Consider the following 7,316-nt stretch of genomic DNA (forward strand, 5'->3'; position numbering starts at 1 on the left):
AACACTTGGCTGTTGGGGTTTTTCGGAGATAAGACAAGCACTGTTGAGTGAGAGACAAGTTTCTTAACAATCTTAAAATTTTTACTTTTGGTTCTTGGAAGGCTTTTCTGGCTAATATTAGCAAACACAAATAGCCCGATGATCCAGAAGCAGGCAACAGTGGCTGCCCATTCACTGAACAGAACAACCAACTTCTGAGGATCTTAATTTCTCCAAATCAGAGGCCTTGTATCTGTTACAGACCTAGCAAAGTGAATCACACACATTATGGAAATGATTTTGCTACCCACTTCTACATTACAAATGACAAAAATGCCACATTGCTGTTTATTTCCATGAAGAAAGTGTTTAAACCACCTGCTGAAGATTTTGAAATGCAGCTGAGAGAGGTAATTGAAAGATTTCTAATAAATAGGATGATTATTGTGACCTTCGATGAAAAATTCTGAAAGTCCAATCTGGCACACACAAACAGCAGCAGACATTTCAAAACTCCAGCCAACAAAAGATGTGTCCTGCTTGACAGTAACTAACTGATGTCTTGGGCAGAATGGTCTAATCTGAGCTTCTTTCCTGTCATACTTGGTGGCTTCTAATGAACAGCTGCTTGTATGAACAACTTCATTATGTCTTAGGGATTCACCCAGATTCCATTGCTATGGCATTTGAGCATCTCACAATTTTAATGGCATTTAACATCACAATGTTCCCTGAAACAGGGAAACAGAGACAGAAAAATCTTACTCAGGGGGCTGAAATTTCACCAAAAAAACCAAGCATTCTCTCTCATTCTCCCTGAAGTTTGCTCTCAGCTCATTTTCTGATCTGAACTCTATTAAAAACAAACAAAATTTTACTAGCAATAGGCTCCCTGCATGGCAGACTTTGCTGAGAGATGAAAATCTGAAGTGGTCTGGAGACAGAGTTGGTATTTTCTGTTCAGTGGAAATCCTGTGCAGTAACCATTTAATATTCTGTAGTGGAATAACCTTCATTTTCTCTATGCTGTTAATCTAGCAGCAGTCACCAATATTTTAAAAGTATCTACAAACCCTTCTGGTAAGCAGGAAAAGGATTATGATGCCTATTTTAAAATGGGGGTCAATTTGAGTTTAAATGCTATTAAATACAGTGGTCACTATTAAGTTTCAGAAGAGAAAGAGTTGTCTTGCTTCCACTAAATCCCAGAGAGAACATCTACTCTCTCTAAAGTAGTCTCAATTTATGTTCAAATGCTAGCTTTGAAAAAGAAATTAAACTAGCTGTAAAATTACATTCTGTGCTTATGGTGATTTACTTTATTCAACTTATCTTTAAAGGTCCTCTTGGATTTGCTATAGCTAAACATGCTCTTTCGAGATGCATAAGCAAAATGTATTTAACCTTGGATTAAAAGTGCTGGCATAGTTAGCAGTGGATTTAGCCCTAATTAAAACAAGGCTAGAAACAGCCCTCTCTAGTATATATTGAGATTATAATTTTTTCCATTCCTTGGCTATCACTGAGGTAGCAAGCTACTATTACTCATCAACTATCAGCTGCACGTGTCGGACAGTGCTGATACAGACTGTTTGCACATCCTGAAATGCTCAGAGTCTGACATATCTGAAATACAGGCAGAGAGCCTCAGCAGGTTGGTCTCAACTGCCTGCTTCTGCCCCTCTGCCCCCAGATCCTGCCTTGCACAAAATCCTTGCCTGTACCTATGCTATGACCCCCAGGCTCTGCAGGATTCAGCCTCAAAAGTTTCTGACAGGAAAACAAGAATCCTGTGATGACAAACCAAACTGATCCTCAGAAATACAAGTTGCCATCATTTTTTTCTAAAGGATAGTAGTTTGCTTTAGAAAAGGGCTCTCTGACAGACTCCCATGACATTTACTGTATTGTCCTTCAGAGACAGAAGCCAACCAGGGTACTTTTAGATCGTCTCCTGGAGGTGGGTCCTGAAATGCCCCAGTGAGAGCTCAGCGCTGGAGCGGCAGCGCCATCATCATCTCATGTGCTGCACACCTCCACAGCAGCCAGGCAAACCCCTAGGTCCCTACACCTAGGATTTGCATTTTGCAGGGAGGACAACAAGCCAGGACCTTCTGGTGTTTGATGAACTACTGCACTGTCTTTCAGAGGCATTACCCCTGAATACTTCTTAACTGAGAAGTGGAAATGAGCTAAAGCAGGAGATACTTGAGAGATATTCTGTGACATCCAGCAGAACCTGGCCGCTGAGGTAAGGTGCTCAGCTGGAAAACAGGTGCAGCAGAGATATGTTATGTGAAAGAGAAATATTTATTGCTGCTCACACTTCTGAGGTTATAAGAAAAAAAAAAAAAAAAAAAGGAGGGGGGAGGGAAGGATAGGAAAGGACAGGGGTAACTGCTCTTTGTAACATAAAGGCAATTTCTGCCAGTTGCTGAGACCTTTTCCTGTTCTTTCCTTCCAGCTTACTTGGGGTTTTAAATTTAAAAAGCAAAGCTATAATTTCCCACTTCATAATCCAAAGTTGACTGCTGTACAAGGAGCTGTATTAAACATTTCACATCCAGACCTCAAAATTTAAATCCCATGTAAGCAGTGAAAAGGTTTTGCATGCCAGAGTTTTGCAGAAATTACCTCCACCAAGGAAAAGGGTGAGAAGGCTTAAAAGTCCCTATATTCATTCACACTTTAAGGATAAACTGCTGTTAAATCTTTAAGATATCTGTTGAGATCTATGGACAAGACTACAAATTACTCTTACAAGAGAGAATCACTGCTCATTGCCAATACCATCTGCTTCTCTGCACTTTCATTTTCACAGCACTCCCCTCTTTGCTACATTAACATCTACAGCAGACATTTCCCTTCCCTTCTTGCAGAGGGCTGGTTCCTCTGGGAGCTACATGGGTGGGTGGCCTGACTTCAAACCCTGGTGTCAGGCAGTGGCAGTCTGAAGGGCATTTCTTTCATGGTATGGGACAGATAAGGACAGATGTCAGATGAGAGCAAGATCTTTGTCTTGGTCCTGTTGCAGTTGGGCTTGATTTGTTGATTCGCCCCCATCTACAAGGTGGCTCCCTTGAGTGAGATTAGGGTCCCAGGTCACAGCTAATGAAAGTGTCTGGCCTTCAGCTGGGGACATTGAAGCCAATGTCAGGATTAAGATAAATAAATGATTCAGGCATTATTTGGAAGCAAATTAGTTTGTAGGTAGAATTTTGGTCTCAGGGACTGTGGGGGTGTGTGTGGTTTTGGGTTTGTTGGGGTTTTTTATTTACACTGAGCAATCAGGCAATTTTATACCAGCTTGCATTTTTGCATGAATCATTAAAGGTGACAAATGAGGAACTCCCATCTAAAAATCTGAGGCATGTCAACACAGAACTTTGGAGCAATAGCTGAGCTCTTAGCTATGAAACTCAGTGGAGCAATGGGGCAAGACGTTGTGCTCAGTCACTCAGAATTAGTGAGAGGGGATTGACAAAAGCTCCTGACAAAACCCAGAAGGGATACATTTGCCACATCCTCTGCAGCTTTTCCCCAACCTTCTCCCAGGCAACACAAAAAATGGGTAGGAGCCAAGAGCAGTACAGGTCTCAAACCCTTCTCCTCACTTAATGATCAGGAAAACCCCTTGGCAAAGCAGCTGACACGGAGAAAGTTTCTATTCCCCCTTGAAGAATTATGTCATGGTCCAATCCTGGCAATACATTGCCTCCTCAATGCTGATTTTTTCAGGTATATTCACCCTATGCTGCATTTTCACAGCTGCTGCATTTTCACAGGTGCCATAAATATGTGTGGAAAAGAAATTTACAGCAGATCCTGGCTATGTAGTTATGTGCTATAGCAATCTTGCCCCATGCAGAACAACACTGGGAAGAAGCCATCATTTGCAGCTGGATTTATACCTATTTGTTCTAAAGAAATTAACTTGGAAAATAATAAATTCCCTTTTAAAAAGAAGATGAAGAAAGATGGAAAATAAACAGGATCAGCTAATGCCCATAATGTAGGACATTCTAGTAAGCTGTTCTGCAGAAGCTCTGATGGGCCAGCTCTGTGTCCCTTCACACCAGAAGCAAAGCAATTCATTTGGGAAGCCAAATTGGGCCCAACCAACCTCCGAAAATCCCTTTGTCCCTGAATTCTAGCAAACTTGTACTCCAGGATTTATTGTTCAGCTCTTTCTCTGCTAGAACAGAAAAGCAGCAAAGCAGCCAAAGGCTCTTGGTGTTGGAAAATAACTCAGAAATCTAGAACGATGTGGTCATTTTGTGTAAGATGCACTCTGTATATATATATATACAAGTGAAAACTGAAGTCAGAGACACACACAATTAGTACCACAGCACCTGCAATAACTAGGCCTTGGAAAAGGCAATTAATCAAGAGGCTAAGAGGGTGTCTCATGTAAATCACCAACTTGGCTGAGAAGACTTGAGGTCTATATGGATAATTGGACCTAAGGAATGCAGGAGGTGATAAAGAAGAACCAAAATCAAGAATATTGACAGCTAAACCAGTCTTGGGCAGTTGGAGCCATAGAACTTGCAATATTGTGTCCTTTAGGTGAACTTAGCTCATTCTAATGTCATTATAATACTAAATATCACACCAAAAGGTCAACAAGAGAAGACCCTTCTCCTGAGCATGCATATAATCATAGAATGCCAGGTTGAAAGGGACCTCAAGGATTATCTGGTCCAATCTTTTTATGTACTACTACAGTTTATATGAGATGGCTTAGTGCCCTGTCAAGCTGAGACTTAAAACTGTACAATGTGGGGGAATCTACCACTTCCCTTGGGAGACTATTCCAATGCTTAACAGTCCTCATGGTGAAAAAACTCACCTCTTGTGTCCAATCGGACTCTCCCTAGGATCAACCTGTGCTTATAACCCCTTGACTTTTCCATGTGACTCCTTGTAAATAGGGAATATACATCTTTGTAGCTACCCTTTAAGTACTGGAACAAAGTAACAAAGTCTCCCCTAAGCCTTGTTTTCTCAAGGTTGAACAAACCCAGTTTTCCAAGCCTCTTCTCATATGGTGGGTCCTCCAGTGCTCTGATCATCCTTGTGGCCCTTCTCTAGATCCACTCCAGCCTGTCTGCATCCTTTTTTTCTAGCAAGGACCAAAACTGAATAAATTACTCCAGGTGTGGTCTGACAAGCGCAGAGTAGAGTAGGGATAATGACTTTATCTCAGCTGGTGATGCCCTTCTTAATTATAACTATATGAAAAGCACTAACCAATCACTATAAGGCTAGACTTGGAAAGTTACTAACTATAGTTTTGTGTATAATTATGTCCTGGAATATCTTGTTTCGTGTGCTTGATTTGTGGGAAGGCACCAAGCACCCAGATGCGTGCAAACCTGCAATAAATAATGTCTCCTGCCTAAACCTAGTATCTTTGTTTGCATTTTGGGAGCTATCTTAAAAGACTGTCCCAGTAACACTGGGACTTTCGGGAAATGCTGGTACACATTCAAGCCTTTCTAGGAACTGGTGCATAAGGTTCTGCACCACCACAGCTTCTGGTTACCCAGCTCAGGAGTTACAGTCAGCAGGAATTCTGGTCCTTTGTTAGACAGCATAAAGACACAATTGTCCTGCAAAACTGACATTAACCAGACACTTTCTGTGGAACCTCCTTTTCTGTAGTAGATTTTGATCAGTAGGAAAAAAAACCCACAATCCTAATGAACAATTCTTTTGATGGCATTCTTTCCAAAACCAAACTCCTTGTATGCCTATGTATAGAAACACCAGCTGTCATCTCACATTTCAACAGAAGTCAGAGCTGGAGTCAACAGCAGATGAAGAGCCCCAGGGACCAGAAAATTCTGGTCACAGCTGCAGTGATGACAGTGGTAACACAAGTATTGCCAGTGTGCTTCTGGATCTACACCAGAAGATCATGACGGAAATTCAGGCCTGGATTGATTTCACCAAAACCACTTTGCTGAGGTTTCAGTGAGCAGACGTAAACAGCTCCAGCAAGTTACACAGAGAAGCATCTCCCTCCCTGATTGAACTGTGTGCAAAAAGAAAAGCAGGCATCTCAACACTTCTCCACTAGATCCTTGCAGCTGGATCCTCCAGAGGATGCAGCTGCCTAAAATAAAGTGCCTAAGCATAATCTAAGTCACAGAGAACAACACTTGCCTACGCACTTGGGTCTGGTTTTCAAACATGTCCTCTGGCTACAACTGACCCTACCAGCCCCTTCTTTGCTTACAAAGTCACCCAGTTGTCTGTTCTTGGACTCTTTGTTATGAATCATTAATAACAACCATAAAACTTGGGCGAAGGAAAAAAATTAGTATAATCCCATTCAACTTCACTCCCATCCTTTTATTTCTGCTTTTCTGACTCCCTTATTTTTAAGTTACTGCTTCCAAATTAAGGCAAACTGAAACCTGTGGCAGATGAGGAGGAGCAGGGAAGGAACATCAGGACAGCATCTCCATGTGCATTTAAGAAATACATGCTATCCACATGCATACAATCAGTTTCTGAAGTAGATCACAAGGGAATAATTCCAAACACACTTCTAGAAAGTAGCTGCTAAAATCTGCTTTGAGGAACTGCAAAGACACCAACATAGCATTACACATGAAGCAACATGCTACTGTATTGCCAGGCCATAGCATGCGAATGTAGCAATAACGGATGGATGGGCTGGAGGTGCAGTCTGCATGGCAGGTGCTCCCAGCTGAAACAAGCCTGAGGATCCCTGAGAGCTTCAGCATGACCCCGGTAGGCAGCAGAAGACATGCTGCACAACCTGTAGTGAGCCATATGGCACTGTACACAGGGAAGATCAGGACAGGACCCTCTACCTGCTGCAGGTACATATTTTGTACAACAGGCACACTTGCAGCCTCATGCTCAAACACCCAGAAAAGAGGATGATAATGAGGTTCCTTGCCCTTCTGGAAGAAGGGAGCCAAGGTATTTATAACCCCCCACACATGAAGACTTCCAGGCTTAATATGGAACAAGCATTTCATCCTGTATTGATCTCCAGCATGATTTTTCATAAAACAGTATCTTATTAAATTCAAGGTCTTGATCTTTGAATTCAAAAGGACATTTTCACTTTAGCTTTACATGGCTAAACTACTACCTAAAACTGCAGAATATGTAATTGAATTCAAAGCTTTTCATATTGGGATCCACAAGGGGCAGATGCATCTGCTCAGGAGATCCACCTCTGCCAGACTTTGGAACAAAGCCCAGCAGGAGCAAAGAGCCTTGACCACCCTTCCTACCCTGCGTTTCAAGGAGAAGGCACATTCTTTTAATTTTACTTTAGTGGATGTAAA

Source organism: Apus apus, chromosome 3, assembly GCF_020740795.1.
Source record: "Apus apus isolate bApuApu2 chromosome 3, bApuApu2.pri.cur, whole genome shotgun sequence".
Classification (NCBI taxonomy): domain Eukaryota; kingdom Metazoa; phylum Chordata; class Aves; order Apodiformes; family Apodidae; genus Apus; species Apus apus.